This window comes from Mobula hypostoma, chromosome 24, assembly GCF_963921235.1.
Source record: "Mobula hypostoma chromosome 24, sMobHyp1.1, whole genome shotgun sequence".
In the NCBI taxonomy this organism is placed as follows: Eukaryota; Metazoa; Chordata; class Chondrichthyes; order Myliobatiformes; family Myliobatidae; genus Mobula; species Mobula hypostoma.
Genome location: NC_086120.1, coordinates 4,277,069 through 4,297,719, shown reverse-complemented (window position 1 = coordinate 4,297,719; position 20,651 = coordinate 4,277,069). Strand labels below are relative to the sequence as shown.

At 40.1% G+C, this 20,651-nt stretch overlaps 1 protein-coding gene across 1 annotated transcript in view; it reads left to right on the top strand.

The window, feature by feature from the left end:
- Window positions 1-20,651, top strand: part of LOC134337585 (AP-1 complex subunit mu-1) — a 142,633-nt gene that overhangs the window by 114,285 nt on the left and 7,697 nt on the right. The window lies entirely within an intron of this gene.

Below are 20,651 nucleotides of genomic sequence, written 5' to 3'. Positions count from 1 at the left end.
AACTGTCTTGCTAGCTCTTTTCATTGATCAGTGTCTGCCTTTTGACAATGTGTCTGAATTTAGCAGAGTGCAATACATTGTATGCACATTGTTATGCCTAAACTGCTCTGGTTACTGTAGACAGAGTCTACAGGAGTTATTTTTCATGCTAGAGCTGGTGGCAACCTAGGGAAGAAAATCACACTTCCATTTCTTAAATGTAAATTATGTAAAGATTGAAGATAAGATATGATTGTTTGTCAAGAGTCCAAGTGATAGGAAGTGAGCGTGGGTGATCTTTTGCTGAAGAGGGAGTGTGGAGCATTGGAAGGCAGGGATGCTATAATGAAACAACCTGGAAATCGGTTTAAGGCAAGGTTCCTAATCTCCAACTCGCCTCAACAAAGACTTTTTACACTAAACGTGGCAGTCGAATTGCCTTTCGTGTTTAATCTTTGACTCTCTCTTATCTGTCTTGCGTGGTAACTGCATTGGAATCCACAACCCATTTGCATGTGCTCTGAAGGACTTGTGCTTAAGTAACCAGCCTACCTGTTGCACCTGATTTATTTGCACCTCATGTGTAGATCCTGCTTCTTCATAGCTCTATAGTAGGAAGGAAAGAGTTGGCTACACAAACCAGCAATGATTTTTATTTCTTGTCCTAGGCTTTAGAAACTGTTTTGAATTCTGTTCATCATCTAGTGATGCATAGTAGTTGGGGTAAATTCTGTGGCTTGATTTCCTTCAATCTGCATGTGGAATGAGCACTTGGACTCGAAACCCAAAAATGCATTCTTTTCTGTGTTTTGGACTTAACTAAAAATACAGTCTTCTCCCAACATTAACCTGTCTCAGGTAGTGTATTTCCCAATATTTTCATTGTTTTTTGTTCAGGGGATTCTATTGCTGGATTACCCCGGGCTACAAATTAACTATACAAAGTTTACCGAAAGAAGTCTGTATCTCTTTTGAAGTGTACCAGGTTACTTGGTAGGATTGCTGCAAATCCTTCCCCTTGTTTCCTCAACCATCATAGATCTCTGCCCTTAGCTTTTGTGATTTGTATTACAAATGATCACAAAGATCTGATTCCTTCAAGTTAATAGTATATGAAGCCTTCTCAGATTCCTCATGTTTTATTCCAAGCAGCAGTAAAACCATCTGACCAAAAGTATTTGAAGAATCTAAAAGTTCTAAAATTAAAAGTTGAATATCATCCTAGTTGGACCCTTTGCTTGATATTTATTTATCCTTCTTACTCTGATCTCAATTTAGCCATTTGTGGGTTATTTTATTGGAAGCATTTGATATTTAGCCAGGAGAGTTTCACTGACTACTGCAGAGCTGCTGCATCCCCTATGTAATTCTGCACCCTTTTTCCCAGAGAATAGGTCATTGTGAGACGTGGTTCCTTTCCTGAAGATTCTTATTTCCATCTAGCTGCCTTGGTAACGGGTATCTTCCTGATTTTAAAAAAGCCCTAGTGAGCCTCAAAGCCTATGGTTTTTATCCCTACAGCAGAAAAAATGTGGCTACCAATTTGCACGTATTGGGCATGTTAGGGTGGAAAGTAATCAAAAAATTTATTTAGTCCATTTTACTTTTGGGAACTGGGGAAGTTTTCACATTTTGCAGAGTGACGCCTATGCCAATGTGGGTGACCCATATTCTTTCATAGAAAAAAGCTACTGTTGTAAATTGTACAAAGCTCAACTTTTTTCTTTTTAAGTAACTTTGTTAGATGGCCTTTCATCAAAAGCCTAAAAGCCCCATTTCCCCTATTTCTGATGTACACAGAGCAGTTCCGTCCCTCTCGGACACTAGGTGGGCCACCTTTGTATACACTTCATTCTCCACATAAGTAAGGAAATGGGAAATAATACAAAAAATGTAGAAGTGTCTTAGCAGACAAGGCTAGAGAGCTAAACAAAGTTAGTATTTCACGTTCTGAAGCCTTCATCAGGATTAGGAAAGAGCAAAATAGGAGAGAAGGTGAAGAAAAGATGGTTAGAACAAAGGATGAATCCAAGTGGAATATTGGAAACATGTTCAGCTTCTTTGTACATGTAATGTGTTTGGCTGAGTTTTAGTTGGAGTCACTCTGGCCAAACCCTAAGTGTAGTGTAATTAGTGAGGCTGTGCAGCATGCCCTTTGTAAATAGCCAAAATGAAAACACACAGAAATGGCCAAACAGGGAAAAAAAAAGCAAAATATCCAAGCGGGAGATGTAAACTAGCGTAGGTCTTGAGGTGAGATTTTTTTATTATTTATTCATTCAATGGATATTGGATGGTGGTGGAAAATCTAGCATTTATATAACTCCCTCTAAACCGAGAAAGTAAGCTAAAGAGTCAACACATTGGGGTCTGGAGTCAGATATAGGTCATGTCGGCAGATTTCTTTCCCTGGAGTAAATGACATTAGTTGAACCAGGTACATCTTTATTATTATCTTTAAGTTCATGATTGCCATTACAGAAAATAGTTTTAATTCCATATCCATTGGAATTTAAATTTTTCAGCTGCCATGCTGGGATTTGAATTTGACCCTCTGGGTATGTAAGGAGTAACTCTAGCTGATAATCGAGTGAATCAGCCATCACGTTGCTCTATTCTCTGTTACTATTGCAAATAAAGGTTTATGGCTAACATGCTCTCTACCCCAGCAGTGTGATGTTTCTTTGGAATTAGGAGATTAAAAAATGGATTGAACTTCATAACTATAATGGCAGTAATTTTATCAAACTCAGTAACATATCACAGATTTTTTCAATTGGTTATAACACCTAACAACCATGAGAAATCAATAAATTATTAATAAAATATTTATTATATTCCCTTTTGATTCTATGCATGAATACCATTCTGATCTTTCTGAGGACCAACTTTGTCCCTTGCAATCGTTTTGCTTCTAACATAACTGTAGAATCCTTTGGGATTCTCCTTCATCTTGTCTGCTAGGGCAACCTCATGCCTTCTTTTAACCCTCCTGATTTCTTTCTTAAGTGTTCTCTTGCATTTCTTAGACTCCATTTGTATCTTATTTGTTCCTACCTACTATGTATCTCCTTTTATTTTCTTAACCTGGGCCTCAATATCTCCTGAACACCAAGGTTTCGTAAACCTGTTAGCTTTACCTTTTACTCTGACAGGCACGTACTCTTAAAATTTTACTTTTGAAGGCTTCCCACTTACCATGTATCTGGTAAGTCCTGTATCTACTTCCTGAATCTTGAGGCTATGTCTAGTCTCACCTACAAATGGAAACAACTTTCCTGCCTCTATCTTATCTATTACTTTCATAATTTTATAAGATCTCCTCTCATTCTTCTGAATACCAGCAAGTACAGTCCCAGGTGACTCATTCTCTCCTCATAGTCTAACCCCCTCATCTCTGGAATCAACCTGGTGAACCTCCTCTGCACCGTCTCCAAAGCCAGTATATCCTTCTTCAAGTAGGGAGACCAGAACTGCACGCAGAGCTCCAGGTGCGGCCTCACCAGTACTCTGCGCAGTTGCAGCATAACCTCCCTGCTCTTAAATTCAATCCCTCTAGCAATGAAGGCCAACATTCCATTTGCTGCCTTGATAGCCTGCTGCATCTGCAAACCAACCTTTTGTGGTTCATGCACAAGCACTCCCAATTCCCTCTGCACAGCAGCATACTGCCATTTTTTTTTACCATTTAAATACTAATTTGCTCTTTCATTTTTCCCTCCAAAGTGGATGACCTTGCATTTACCAACCTTGTACTCTATTTGCCAGACCCTTGCCCACTCACTCAACCTATCTATATCTCTCTGCAGACTCTCCGTATCTTCTGCACAATTTGCTTTTCCACTCAATTTAGTGTCATCAGCAAACTTGGATACACTACACCCGGTCCCCACCTTCCAGATCATTAATGTATATTGTGAACAGTTGTGGGCCCAGCACTGACCCCTACGGCACACCACTCACCACTGATTGCCAACCAGGGTAATACCCATGTATCCCAACTCTCTGCTTTCTATTAGTTAACCAACCTCTATCCATGCTAATACATCACCCCAACTCTATGCATCCTTATCTTATGGATAAGTCTTTTATGTGGCATCTTATCGAACGCCTTCTGGAAATCCAAGTAAATAACATCCATCTGTTCCCCTCTATTCATTGCGCTCATTATATCCTCAAAGAACTCCAGTAAGTTTGTCAGCCTTTTCTGAATCCATGCTGCATCTGCCTGATAGATCCATTTCTTTCCAGATGCCTCGCTATTTCTTCTTTAGTAATATCTTCAAGCATTTTCCCAACTACTGATATTAAATTAACTGGCCTATAGTTACTTGCCTTTTGCTTACATCCTTTTTTGAACAGTACTGTGACATTTGCTGTCTTCCAATCCACCAGGACCTGCCCAGAGTCCAGAGAATTTTGGTAAATCATCACCAAAGCTTTTACTATAACTTCTGCCATTTCTTTCTGTACTCTGGGAAGCATTCCATCAGGATCAGGGGACTTATCAATCTTTAGGCCCACAAATTTGCTCAGCACTATCTCTTTAGTAATAGCTATTGTATCGAGGTCCTCACCTTCCATCACATCCATAAGATCTCTCTTTAGCATGTTGGATGTGTCCTCCACCGTGAAGATCGACACAAAATAATCAAAGCCTCTGCCATTTCCTTATTGCCCAATATCAACTCCCCCTTGTCGTCCTCCAAAGGACCTATGTTCACTTTAGCCACCCTTTTCCACCTTATATAATTGTAAAAGCTTTTACTGTCTGTTTTTATATCTCATGCTAGTTTATTTTCATAATCTAGCTTCCCTTTCTTTATTGCTTCCCCACACCCTCTGCATACCTGCCTGTGCTTTGATACAATGTGTATCTTTGGATAGTAAGCTCCCAACAATGATATTCTTCCAGCTACAACTCAGTGATGCCCACAACATCATTTCTGCAATCTCTGTGCAGAAGACAAAATACCTTTTTCCATATATTGGTACATTCAAATATAACATCTTCAAAGGTTTCAAAGGTACAATTAATGTCAGAGAAATGTATACAATATGCATCCTGAAATACTTTTTCTATGCAACCATCTATGAAAACAGAGCTGTGCCCCAACGAATAAATAACAGTTAAATGTTAGTACCCCAAAGTCCCCCCCCCCACCAACTCTCCTACCTCCCGCGAGTAAGCAGCAACAAGCAACAATCCCCCCCACCAGCAAAAAATTGGATTGGCATCCGCCACCAAGCACTCAAGCATGAGCAAAGCAACAGTAAAGACACAGACTTGCAGTATTCCAAAGACTACATTGTTCACCTGGCATTCGATGTACTGCAGTCCCCCCCCTCTCCCCCCCCCCCATAAGGGAGAAGGGGAAACATAACAAACAACTTGCTGGTTTACGATGTTAAAGGTCCGTTACATCGCTTTTTTCGAGCTCTGTACCCAAAGATCTCAGGTCTCTGGGCACACAGCCGTAGATCTTCCATCTCCCACTACGACACACGGATCTCCTGCCGTAACGCTGACTTTCGATCCGCCCATCTCCAGATCCCCGAGATCCTAGGCCTTCAAAGGAAAGCCCTTGGGCATGCCAAACAACAGCCAGTCCTGAAACCCCGAGAGCGGGTCCCATTCTTGCAAAGAACCATAGTCAGCATGTAACTCCAGGTCAGGGTCTTCAAAGAACCCTGAAAGGGAAAAATGGAGGTATTAAAGATGGAAATAGAGCTGTTTCCGAAGATGCAAGCAAAGGAGGCGCCGTTTAGCGCCATCATCATTTCACTCTGCCCCTCAAGTCCTCGCCTTTTTCAATTTTGGCTGCTGTATACCAATTTATGTTTACCTGTGCTGCATATTCTCTCCACTGCGCTATATTCTGCATTGTTTTTTCCTTCTTTTTACTACTTGGATCTACCTATATACATCATAAGCTATTCTGGTGGCATGCGAACAGTGACAGTGATGGAACTAATACAAGTACCAGTTAAGTTGACTGCTTTGACATAGAATGTCTTGAACTTCCTGAGAATTGTTGGTAGTGCGCTTGTCCAGCTAATTAGAGAGTGTTGCATGGTGTTCCTGACTTTTATTTGGTAGACAGGGAAAGCCTTGGTGTATCAGCAGCTGAGCCACTCAACACAGGTTGCCAGTTTTGATTTCTGCTTATAGCCACTGCAGTCTTGTAACTTTCCTTGTTGAGTGTCTGGTCATCATTTAAGTACACTGGAAGTTCCATTGGTAGATGGTTAGATAATCTATTGTTGGAAGCAGTCTTTGGCACTTTTAGAACATAGAATTGTACAGCACAGCACAGACCTCTTAGAGTATGACATTATGCCGAGCTAATTAAATGCCAAAGTAAACTAATCCCTTCTGTCTACACAATGTCAACATCCCTTCATTCTCTGTATATTGATGCCTAAGAGCCTTTAAACACCTGTATTGTATTTGCCTCTATTGCCATCCCAACAGTGCATTCCAGGCACCCACCACTCTGTTTAAAAAAAAAGCTTGCCCACACATTCTCTTTGAACTTATTCCTTCTTTAATACATGCCTTCCAGTGTTATACATGTCAACCATCTGATAAAGGTAACAGATATTTACCCTATCTGTGCCTTTTATAATTCTATAAACTTCTATCAGGTCTCCCCTCAGTCTCCACTGCTCTGGAGAAAACAACCCAAATTTGTCCAATCTCTCCTTACGGCACAAGCTCTCTAATCCAAGCAGCATTCTGGTAAAGCTTTTCTGCATCCTCTCCAAAGCCTTGGCATCCTTCCTGTAATGGGGTGACTAGAATTTAATGCTGTACTCTTGTAACCAGACTTCTATGAAGTTGCAACATAACTTACTAATTCTTGAACTTAATGTATCAATTGATTAAGGCAAGCGTGCCATACACTTTCATTTGCACCCTATTGGCCACTGTGCAACCACTTTCAGGAAGCTGTGGATCTGGATCCCAAAACTCAACTCATGACTCTTCATCTCGTGTCCTCAATATTTATTGCTTATTTATTTATTTTCTGATCTCTCAAATTGCAACACCTCATAGTTAGATGGAATAAACTCCATCTGTGGTATCCCCACCCATATCTGCAACTTTTCTATATAAACATTACTCTGGCAATCTTCTACACTGTTCACTACACCACTGATGTTTGTCTTGTCTGTGAACTTACTAACCCACCTATCCACATAAGACCACAGAATTCCTAGTATAAATGTCTGTAGTCAACAGACACCTAGCCAGAATAAGTCCCATTGACCAATACCTTCTGCCCTCAATGGGCAAGTCAGTTCCGAATCCAAATGGACAAGTCACCGTCTTCTGGATGAGCCTCCCCTGGGGAACCTTGTCAAATGCCTTATTAAAATATAGGTAGATAATGTCATAACTCTACTTTCATCACTTATCTTCATCATCCCAAGATCCCTAATAATCCTCTCCTGTAACTTCCCCGCCACTGGCAGGAGGCTCAGTCTGTAGTTTCCAGGAATATCCATATTTCTCTTCTTGAATAAGGAACAGCATCAGCTACTCACCAGTCCTTGCCAGAGGCTAGAAAAATCACAGATCTTGGTCAAGGTCTTTTGCCTATCTCTAGGCTGTCCCATTAACCTGAGTATAACTCATCAGACGCCAAGGACTTCTTCACCTCTACCTTAAAATGCCCCAGCATATTAGTACATTCCATACTGATCTCACAATCCTCCACATTAATCTCCTTGGCAAAATACTGATTCAAACTATTCTTTAATGACCTTCAAGCACATGTTCCCTCTTGATGGTCCAGTTCTCTCCCTGGTTATCCATTTGCTTTTAATGTATGTAAAGAATGCCTTGGAATTCTCTTTAATCCTACTTGCCAAAAACTTTCATGGCCCCTCCTGGCTTTTCTAATGATCTTCTTGAGTTCTTTTCTAACTTCCTGACAGTTCTGAAGAGCTCGATTTGAGTTTAGCTTCCTAAACCTTACATGTACCCATCCTTTTTTCCTTTTGAATAAATTCACCACTTCAGTTGTAATCCAGGGTTCCCTTATCTTGCTATCCTTGTTCTTCCTTCTTACTGGAACATAAGTGTCCTGTATTTAGTGCAGTGTTTTTCAAATACCCTCCTTATGTAAAATGTGGACTTGCCCAAACACAGCTGTCCCCAGTTAACTCTCCCTACTTCTCATAATTTGCTACGTGCCAATTTAATATTCTCCCACAAGTTCCATAACTAAGAATTTGTGATCACTGTTCCTTAAATGTTCCCCACTGAAAGGTCAGACACCTGGTTAGGATTATTTCCTAAAACTAGATTCAACATGACCCCTCCACTTGTTGGACTATCTACATAGTGATTTTAGAAACCTTTCTGGATGTACCTAACAAATTCTGCCCCATGTAAATGTTTTGCACCAAGATTTCAGTCTCTTTTGGAGAAGTTGAAGTCACCCACAATAGCAAGCCTGCTGTTTCTATGCGTTTCTCTAAACTGTTCCTCAGTGTCATAATGACTACTGGGGTGGGGGGGGGGCAAGAAACTGTCCTATAATTTTCTATCTTTGTGCCTCTCTTCACTCTTTAATAAGCGGGGGGAGGGAAAAAAATTATAGACCAGTTAGCCTGTCTGCAGCGGTTGCCAAAAAGTTAGAGTTCAATATTAAGGATGAGGTTTCAGGGTATTTGGACGCACATGATAAAACAGGCTGAAGTCAGCATGGTTTCCTTAATCTTGCCTGACGAATCTATTGCAATTCTTTGAGGAAGTGACAGGTAGGGTAGACAAAGGAGAGTCGGTGGATATTGTTTATTCGGATTTTCAGAAGGCGTTTGATAAGGTGCCACACATGAGGCTGCTAAGCATTATAAGAACGCATGGTATTACAGGAAAGATAATAGCATGGACAGAAGATTAGCTAAAAGGGAGAAGGCAAAGAGTGAGAATAAAAGAGGTTTTTTTCTTTTTGACTGCCAGTGAATAGTTGTGTTCTGCAAGGCTCAAAGTTGGGTTCACTACTTTTCACATTGCATGTGATCGGGATAATGGAATTGATAGCTTTGTGGCCAAGTTTGCGGATAATACAAATATAGGGGAGAGGCAGGTAGTGTCAAAGAAGCAGGGAGTCTGCAGAATAACTTGGATAGGTTAGGAGAGAGGACCGGCTCGAGACAACAGAGACTTAGGGAGAAGAGGAGTTTGGTAGGTAATAAAATGGACGAATTCACGGTGCTAGCCAGGCGTCAGAGAACATTTCGGGAGTGAAGTGTTATGTGCTTCACTGGAACGGGGCTGCATGAGGACATTTCCGATCAAAACTTCTCCATGGACGGCTTCCAGACCGTTCCAGCTGACCAGAAGTGCATTGAGAGCGGTAAGCGTAAAGGAGTTGGGTGCTTACTGTTCTAGTTAACAACAGATGGTGCAATCCAGGTCATATTACGATCGAGGAACATGTTTGTAGACCGGATATTGAACTTTTTACTGTTGGACTTCGGCCACATTCCACCGAGATACAACACTGGGCGGCACGGGAGGCCATTCCTGCCTGTGGCCATCGAACTTGCAGCTCCTCCCGTGGAGGGTCAGACACCCTGAGCCAATAGGCTGGTCCTGGACTTATTTTCCATCTGGCATAGTTTGCATTTTGTTGTTTGATTGTTTGTGGTTTTTGTATTGCTATATTTACACTCTGTTCTTGGTTGGTGCGGCTGTAACAAAACCCAATTTCCCTTGGGATTAATAAAGTATATCTATCTATCTATCTGCCTATTTATGAGAATGGGCAAAGAAGTCTATATAGTGTAGGGAAGTGTATGGTCATTCACTTTGGCCAAAGGCATAAAGGCTTAGACCATTTTCTAAACGGGGAGCAAGTTCAGAAATCGGAGGTGGAAAAGGACTTGGGAGTCCTAGTATAGGATTCCCTAAAGGTTAACTTACAAGTTGAGTTGGTAGTAAGGAATGCAGATTTTTAATTTTGAGACAAGTAGAATTTAAAACTAAAGATGTAATGCTGAACCTTTATAAAGCATTGGTGAGACAACTTTTGGAGTCATTTTGGGTCCCGTACCTATGAAAGGGTGAATGTACAAGGAGCTTTTTATTGCCCTGTTCCTGTACTTGCTGGAGGTTAGAAAAATGAGGGGAATCTCATTGAAACCTACTGAATATTGAAAAGTTTAGTTAGAATGATATGGAAAGGATATTTTGAATAGAGGGAGCATCTTGGACCAGAGGGTGCAACCTCAGTATAGAAGGATATTCCCTTAGAACAGAGCTGAGGAGAAAATTCTTCAGTTAGAGGGTGGTAAATCTGTGGAATTTGTTGCCACTGACAGCTGTGAAGGCCAAGTCACTGTGTATATTTAAAGTGGGGAGTGATATGTTCTTGATTAGTAAGGGTTAGTTAACAGATAAATGCCAGGAGAATGAGGTTGAGAGGGAAAACGCATCAGTCATGATTGTATGGTGGAGCAGACTCAGTGGGATGAATGTCCTAATCCTGCTCCTGTGTATTATAGGTATTGTAGTATAATTCCATCAGAGGATTGCATCTTTATTATTTTTGTGTATTTATATAGACTCAGGATATGAGCCCTCGATTATGTCCGTTCTTTGTGCAGCTGTGTTAATGTCCCTGATTAATAGTGGAAGTTTCCCCACACCACAGCCACTACCTCTATTACCTCCTTTCTACCTTATCCTGGAACATTAAGCACCTAGTCCTGTTCCTCTCTCGACTAAATCTTCATTCATATTGATCACAGTATCATAGTACCATGTACTAATATATGTTCTAAGTTCATCATCTTAACCTTAATGCTGCTAGCATTAAAGTAAATATGCTTCAATCCAGTCGCCCCATTTTGTTTATTTCTTTGCTCCTATCTGTCAAATTACGTTTACTATCAAAGTATGTATTCAGTATATAACCTTAAGGTTCTTCATCTTGTAAGCAGCCGCAAAGCACCATAGAAAAACCCACACAACAAGACCATTCAATGCAAGAAAAAAAACAAAATCACACAAACAGCAAAAAGCGAATAAAAAGCACACAGAACATCAAACATCCAACCACAGGGTCCCCAAAAGTGAGTTCACATCCATGAGCCGCTGAGATGAGTGAAGCTAGTCAAGGAACTGATAACTACAGCCACAGCCACAGCCACTGCATTAATGAGAGCTGCCGACTGCAACCATAGACTCAGTACTGCGCCGAAGAGCCTCAATTAAATCATGCAAATAATAAAACGTGAGGACACTAAACATCAAACAGCAGCCTAAAGTGAGTCCACAGACACGAATCGCCAAGGCAATCAAACCTTGCAGCGTGGAACCTAAGACTTTTGCACCTTCTGCTGGCAACAGCGAGAGGGAGATTGGTCAGTTGCAGGCAGACACACTAACACCCATTTGTTTTCCACTCTTGTCTTCATCAATTTTAATCTTGCTTGATGCTTTAATTGGCATAGATCACAAGTTTATGGACCACCACTGGGAATCAACACAGTGTATACCCCCAGTGATGGCTACACTCCACACTGACTCCCCCAGGAGATCACAGAAGCACCAGATTCTTCAGTCAGCCCAAAAATCCATTCATAAAAGGAAAATTGCAGTCCAGAAGAAGCTGATGAAGTGTAATTGGAAGGAGAAGAGCATTCAGTAGTTTTGTAAGGCATCTGTAAAATGTCACCATTGGTGCCATCTTGCCCAAAGGAATTTTCCTTTTCTTCAGAAGTATTTTTCTGAATCACCAATGTAATGAAGGAACAGAAGCTCATTGAACCTATGTAATGACCCAAGGTTATAAGGCAACAACAGCCAACATCCTTTCTATGAGATGTTACACCAGGCAGTGGTCTGTTTTTGTTTTGCCATTGTCTTCAGTTTCATCGGTATTTCATGATGTAACATTTGATCATATGCTTCTGTGATATCAAGGTAAGTTGTTATCACCTCACTCCTGCCATTGAACCTTCTATGGTTTGCTGGTTATTGAGAATAAACTGGGCAGTATTTAGCCAGATTGGATTTGTTCTGCTTTTTGCAAACAGGTCACTTATGTATTTCCATATGGTTCGATAAATGCTAGTGGAACTGTACTAAAACAGCTCGGCTGGTGGTACAGCTGGTCCTGGAGCATAGGCTTCCAGTACCACAGCAACTACCACAATTGTACCAGGCATATTCGATTGGATAGAGAAATAAAATTAGTATTTAAGGTAAATGACTTTTCTCTAAAAATGTAAACACGAGGAATTCTGCAGACGCTGGAAATTCAAACAACACACATCAAAGTTGCTGGTGAACTCAGCAGGCCAGGCAGCATCTCTAGGAAGAGGCACAGTTGACGTTTCAGGCTGAGACCCTTTGTCAGGACCCTTTCTCTAAAAATGGTCTGTTTTAGAAATGAATGGATTTTAACCAAAGGCAAAGCTGAGGAAAACAGGGAAACTGGGCTTGAGAAGAATAGACAATAGGTGCAGGGGCCCTTCGAGCCAGCACCACCATTCACTGTGATCATGGCTGATCATCCACAATCAGTACCCTTTTCCTGCCTTCTCCCCATATCCCTTCACTCTGCTATCTTTAAGAGCTCTATCTAACTCTTTCTTGAAAGAATCCAGAGAATTGGCCTCCACTACCTTCTGAGGCAGAGCATTCCACAGAACCACAACCCTCTGTGTGAAAAAGTTTTTCCTCAACTCCGTTCTACCCCTTATTCTTAAACTGTGGCCTCTACTTCTGGACTCCCCCAACGTTGGGAACATGTTTCCTGCCTCTAGTATATTCAATCCCTTAATAATCTTATATGTTTCAATCAGATCCCCTCTCATCCTTCTAAATTCCAGTGTATACAAGCCTAGTCGCTCCAATCTTTCAACATATGACAGTCCCGCCATCCCGGGAATTAACCTCGTGAACCTACGCTGCACTCCCTCAATAAGCTAGAATGTCCTTCCTCAAATTTGGAGACCAAAACTGTACTCAATACTCCAGGTGTGGTCTCAAAACTAGTAATAGTCTGTGAGTGTCTGTGGGAGGAGAAGGAAAAAGTAGTTAAACGTCTAAAAAGATGACATTCAGTGTAAATAAGTTATGTAAGAAAAATGGTTGAAAGGAGCTGTAAATAATTAAACTACTGTTGTTAACTTATCCATTTAAAATAAAACTTGCTAAATTTTAAATTGAATGTTTTCTACTTTAAAATAACACCAAGCTCAAATATTACAGCTGGTTTTACTCTGTGATCTGATGATGTGTGGATTTATACAATTACGTTTGGCCTTTGCTGATTTGTTAGTTTGTTGTTCCAATAAGTGGGATTAATAAAAATCCCCGGAGTGCCTTATCTGTTGGTGATTTCAGTTCACTGTTCTACGCTCTGATGAGTTGAACCTGGCAAGTAACACCAGGATGGGTGGTCATCTTCTCCACTCGCTTATCCTCAAGTGGTTGTGTAAAGGAACTAGATGTGTTTTATCTTTGGGTGCATAAAATAACATCATTGTGAAAATATTTTCCATGTAAGTTTGAAAATATGTTTATAAACTGAGAAAATATGTTCAAGAATCCATTATATCCAATGTGGGAACACTGCAGGATGATCTGAAATAACCCAAAGGTAGAAAAAGATCAACAATCCAAACTTCGACATAAAGGAGCAGATTTATAATGTATGTCTTTCTTAAAAGGTGCAAAAATAATAGGCAGTGAAGTGAAAATTAGGGTTTGACTGGCAGTGCAACACGTGTACATTCACAACATTACATATTCTGGAATTTATTTAAAACTACCAATTTACTATTATTGATTATGTGTCTGAAATCCAAACAGCCTGCAGGTGTCTCTTCTAAATATACTGAATGCATGGCTTGTTTTCTTTAGGTATGCACGTTCCAGTATCTGATACAAGCCTATCATCACTCTAGTGCCAGTAGACCCTCACCATCTCTGCTCCTGCTTATTTCACCCTCCCACCCCTCATACGTGTTGAGAACTTTGTCACAGAAAATGTGAAAGTCTTCAGTGCTGCTCTGGGGATCTAGTACTGTGTGTTTGTTGTTGTGGAATCACTGAACAGGAATTTGCTGTATTCCTAGTAATTCTTCTGGAACTCTTTAAATGGAATGAGAGGACTTGTAGCCAAACTATGTAACTAACACAGTACTGCCTGTACTCCCATGGCAGGAGCTCTTGTGGGTTACAGTGGGGGTGTTTATAAGTTATTTTGCAGATGTTGTGAAATGCAATTCAAGCAAAGCAGAAGGGATGAAGAAGGCATGGCTGAGTTACTGAATGCGTACTTTACATCAGTCTTCAAGGAAGATGGGAGTGTTTGAATGTGATTTGCATAGACATGCTAGAAAAGAATTTTGCAGGGTTTTTAGGGAGGATCATAGAGTCATAAAGAAGTACAACACAGTTCAGCTCATCTAATCCATGCCAAAACATTTAAACTGCTTACTCCAATCAGCCTGCACCGGCACCATAGCCCTCCATACTCCTACCTTCCATGTACCTATTCAAACTTCTCTTAAATGTTGAAATAAAATTCGCATTCACCGCTTGTGCTGGCAGCTCATGGTCCTCTGTGTGAAGAAGTTTCCCCTTATGTTCCCCTTAAACTTTTCACCCTTCACCCTTAACCCATGACCTCTGGTTGTAGTCCCACCCAACCTCAGAGAAAAAAGCCTGCTTGCATTTACCCTCATTATTTTGAGGCGGTGGAGGTCTGGGACTAGCTGGATTGTTGTTGCATAGAGCCAGTGCAGACTTTACAGGTGAAGATATAAAATATGCTTCTGGTGCTGCAGCATGTACTGGTTCTGCAGGGGTTGTTTGCCAACTCATTTGGACATTTAAGGTGTCTGAAAACCAAGCTAATGACCCAGGCAATGTTTGAAGGAAGCTTAGGTTTGCTTTGGTATCATAATCTATGCACCAGTTACTTCTAATATGAAGATCTGCAAGAGGTAAATAAAATTAAGCTATTGAAGAATGTGTAGTTATTGAATACAACTGAGAGATGAATGAGAGATGCTTTATTATTTTAGAGATACAGTGTAGAACAGGCCCTTCCAGCACTGCCCAGCAACCCACCTATTTAACAATCACGAGACAATTCGTAATGACCAATTAACCTTCTAACCCCGGTACGTTTTTGGAGGAAACCCATGTAGTCACAAGAAGAACATAAAGACTTATTAGAGATGGCACCAGAACTGAACCCAGAACTCTGACACCCCAAGCTGTAATTGTGTCACACTAACTGCTACACTACAGTGGCGCCCTTTTGGCCTGAAGTGGCTTGTATGTCCATGTGGCTCCATAAGTTTGTTTTGTATGTCTATGTGATGTATAAAATGCATACAGTATACAAAACACAAAGCTTCTGTGGCAAATAAATGGAAATTGGTGTGCTTTAGGGGAGATTGTCCTGCCAGCAGCTGAAATGATCTGCTGGGAAAATTCCTTTTATCCAGCCACAGAAAGGAAACAATTTCAGATGGTGTTCGTGAGAATGCACACAAACTGGAAACAGATCTAAGTGTGTAGGAGGAGATCTTATTAAAGACACACAACTTTACAAATGTAGATATCATATTTCAGGGAAAAAAAACGCTTCTTGATTATGTCTTTGACTGATTTTTGTCTAGGGTTTACCTGCTTACTCCCAACCTCACATAAAGCATTGGCATGTCCAGGTGAGGTTACCTGGTGAGAATGCTTCTATTCAGTTAGTGGGCTGCCGGTTGCTTTCCCCTCTCCCACCTCTATCCCCACGACACCATCTTCAATTAGCTTACTGGTTTCTAAAGCATAGCAATCACTCCACCTGTTCCTGTTTGCACCCCGATAAACTTCTGACCATGAGAAGGTGAGCAATTGGCACTCAATCTGTCCATCAAACCTATTGTCCTGGTTGTCGCCCATTCCAGCATGCAAGCCATAAATTAAATGGGCAGATTGAATCAACTCAATGAGTGTGATGTTTCCTAAGTGTTTGAAGTATTGGACAGAGGTTGACATTGGGATGAAGGAAGAAATTAATTAATGAGGAGGGTGGGGGGGTCATAAACTTAAAATCGGACTTAGTATTTTTCTTATCTGGTGTTGTGTTAATGTTGAACCCATTTCCCCAAGACTGTGCATGGCCAGATAATTGGAGATAAATTCTTGCTAGATTGGGCAATTAAGGGGCCTGCTGTCAAGATAATGAGTTATGATGTAGATCAATGGCTCTCAGTGTGGGCCATATGACTCCCCACTGGGCCTTGCCAGATTTCATAGGGGTCATAAGTAAAAACCAAGAAACTGGGGCCACAGGAGTTTCTGAATGAGCTGTGATAAGTTCACTGTTTTAATGAAATATTACCAAAATGTATAAATAAGGAAGAAAGAAAGGAATATTTGTAATTTAATTGGAACCCAGAATGAAATGAATGAGAAAATATGCTAGATAATACGTTTGTACAAATGAGGCAGCAAAACAGTTTAGCCTGTGGTGGGGGGGGGGGGGGGCGGTGGTTGCAGCATATCAATTTCTGCTCCTGCTTGGCCACACACAAATCGCTTTTCACACCCTGCAAGGTGAGGCATTGAGCCCCGCTCCACATCCAGCCCCACCCACAAATCACAAACTGCAGATTGGGCAGGGCTGTCTGCAGCAGGAGACTTGTTCTGTTTGATTTCCACTGACCCATGTGTATTATCATTATCTTCTTCATGTGCTTTGCGCGTTACACGCTTGGGCGATCATGGCTTTCCACATTGAACGATCCCTCGCAGCGTCAATGATATCTCGCACGCTTAGATCTGTTAGTTCTTTCACAGTGTCCATATATTTTCTTCTTTGCCTTCCTCTTCCGCGTTTCCCAGGCTTACAGCCTTGTAATGTAAGGCATTCTATTTCTCCCTTTCTGATGACATGGCCCAGGAATTTAAGTTTCCCCTCATTTAATGTTCTCATTAAAGATCTTATTGTATGGGCACGTTGGAGTACTGTCTCATTAGTTACCCTATCTCTATATGATATTTTCAGCATTCTTCTAAGAAACCACATTTCTGTTGCTTCTAAGTTTCTTTGGAGTTCTGGTGTTATAGTTCATGTTTCGGAAGCATACAGCGAGATTGACCAGACGTAACATTTTAGTAGCCTAAGCCTTGTTGTCATAGAAATGTGTCTGTTGGTAAAAATGGGTTTCAGTTTTTTGGCAATGGCAATTCTTCTTTTTATTTCCACTTTACTTCTAGGATCTTGTGATATAAAACTACCAAGGTAACCAAAGCTGGTCTTTTGTTCAATCTCTTGGTTACTGATGTACAATTGGCATTTGGGAGTATCCTACTGTTTTGATATTACCATACATTTGGTTTTTTTTTAAGAGTTCATGGTTAGACCAAAATCTGCACTTGTTTATACCACTTTGTCAAGGAGGATTTGTAGGTCTTCTGCAGCACTTGCTATTAGGGTGGTATCATCTACATATCTTATATTGTTGATGTTAACTCCTCCAATTTTTATCCCATCTAGGTCTTCTATTTCTCTGAGAATCACTATAGATATTAAATAATTCCGGTGAGGCAATGTATCCCTGTCTAACTCTTGAATTTTAGTCCAACTGCTTATATTATCATCAATTTTTACCGCCGCCATTTGATTCCAATATAAATTTTTGAAGCAGTTGTTGGTCCCTTCCATCAATGTTTAGCGAGAATTTGAAATAATTTTTCATCCACATAGATTGTGTACTTGGATTAGCCCTGGAAATAGAACAAGGAATCAAGTAGATTTCATTACCATCAATGAACGCTTTAGAAATAGTATCACAAATTCTAAAGCCTACCCAGGAGCAGACTGTGGTCACCATGCAGTAATAACTACCATTAAAACAAAATTAAAGAAACTGCAACGTGGAAAAAAGAGAAAGAAGTACATGTTGGGAGAAGTTAAAAATGACAGCGTACTTAAACAACAATTCAAAACAGCTGTAGAAGAACACCTCGACAAAAACGAAACAACACCTATTTGGGACAGATTTAAATATGCGATACAGCAATCAGCAGAGGAGATAATCCCAGTACAAGAAATCCAACACACCATCAAGGTGTGGATAACCGAAGAAATTCTAGATATGATGGAACAAAGAAGAATAATGAAGTACAATACAGAGAGCTAGACAGACAGACCAGACAATTGTGCAATATTGCAAAGGAAGAACGGCTGAAACAAAAATGCAATGAAGTAGAAGGCCATATAGTCATAGTCATACTTTATTGATCCCGGGGGAAATTGGTTTTCATTACAGTTGCATCATAAATAATAAATAGTAATAGAACCATAAATAGTTAAATAGTAATATGTAAATTATGCCAGTAAATTATGAAATAAGTTTAACAACAGCAAAGAAATGCACAAGAAAATTAAGGAAATTACTGGAATTAAGAAAACCTCCTCTACAGGATGCATAAGATCAGCATTCAGCTCCATACTAACAGATCCAGATAAAGTATGTGAGAGGTGGATTCAGTATATAGAGCAGCTGTTTGAAGATAACAGAGGGGAACCCCCAGATATTAAACACCCTAATTCTGGCCCACCTATTACCAAAGAAATAACTAAAGCAATGAAAAACATGAAACATGGTTAAGCCACTGGACCTAATGAAATTTCAGTGGAAATGATACAAGCCCTAGAAGGTCTGGGCATAGATATTCTTTTTGAGCTGTTTAATGGCATATATGAGTCTGGTGTATTGCCTGACGATCTCTTGAAATCAGTATTTATAACTCTGCCAAAAGTTCCTGGAACTATTAACTGCGAAAATTATAGAAAAATCAGTCTTATGAGTCACATAATAAAGATTTTGTTGAGAATTGTTCTGAGTCGAATTAAAAACAAGTTGAGGCCAGAAACTTCTAAACTGCAATATGGGTTTATTGAGGATAGAGGAACTAAGAATGCGATTTTCATACTACCAGTGCTTTCAGAAAGGGCAATTGAATATCAAAATGATGTCTTTTTCTGTGTGTTATAATGCTTATAAAATATGACATGAAGGCTGCAGTTACTGCAGTGGCATCATCTGCCAGAAATGCTAAACTGCAGAGAGGCAAGAACACTTGAAGTCCACCACTGGATTATCATCTACCACTTTAGCTTCTGTTAAATCTTGGATACTTATCATATTTTGAAAGAAGGTTCAATTCACTTATCTTCATGAGTACACACTCTTTTTCGGAACATATAATTTGCATATGTTATAACATTTTAAAAATATTTGCCTAAAAAATTATTTTTAAAATACCATCTAAAAATCTAGTTTTATTTTTACATGTACAGTATTTTCAAAACTGATACTTTTACGTGTGAGATTATACTTATAATTCTTCAACATTTACTAATTTTCTAATAAAATATCCTATTCAGAGCTTTGGAATAGTTTATTTTTCATATACACCTGTAATATATGTAACATATCTGTAACCTGTTAAAATATAAATGACTGAATATTAGAATAATTGGTACAGTTGATCAAAAAACCAGCAACTAACAAATATTGTGGAGAATGGGGGCCACAGAGGTAAATGAAAGTCACAAGAGGAACGTGAGCAGAAAAAGGCTGAGATGAGAACCACTGGTGTAGATCAATCATTTAATTGACTGGGTTAAGGGTTGACTTACTTGTTTCTGCTTCTGTCGTTCCAGAATGCTGCAGTTACTTAATCTTATTTTTTTGGAAGTAATCCATCACAGGCCTCTCAAATATCAATTCTTATGGCGAGCCGCAATTTGATCCAAGTAGATCCCATGATGTTGCATGTGTTGGGGATGCTTATGATGTAGTGCTAGGCAGTAGGCTCCTTATTGGAGTGAGATTTTTGATAGATGCATATATATTTTTATTTACAGTTGCTTTAAAAACCTCAGGAATTTCTGATCAAAAATATGCTGAATGTAGCTTCAAATTTTGAATTTGTTAGTGATGCTGTTCAGAAGTAAAGACAGTGGAGTTGCTTCCTAGTCCATATCCCAATTAGTTGAAGAACTGAGGATTTGAGATTTACTCTGTACTTTACTTATGTCATATTTGTACTTCTCATGCTAACAGTGAAATTAGAGACCCAATTTATGCCCATTGTGACTGTGTTGTCACTTCTCATATCCCAGAAGGAAAAGACAGCTATCAGGGTTTGACCTCCAGTCTATGCTGAGTTCTGATTTGGCCAAGGTGCAGTGAGCTGGATCAATGCACATTGTATCATGATTAACAGTGCAGGAATTTCCAGGGAGCAACACACAAAATGCCCAAGGAATTCAGGCAGCATCTGTGGAAAAAGTACAGTTGACGTTTTGGGCCAAAACCCTTCGGCAGGACTGGAGAAAAAAGCTGAGGAGTATATTTGAAAGGTGAGGGGAGGGGAGAGAGAGAAATGCCCGGCGATAGGTGAAACTAGGAGGGGGAGGGATGAAGCAAAGAGCTAGGAAGTTGATTGGTGAAAGTGACAAGGCCATAGACGAAGGGGCAGGAGAGAGGTGATGGGCAGGCAAAGAGTTCCAAGGTACGTTGTTTTAATTCTGTTGTTGCCTTCAAGGTAGAAAAAGAGTTGTTAAGAGGACCAAAAGCAAAGTCTGTATTAATCACAAAATACAACCCAACAGAAC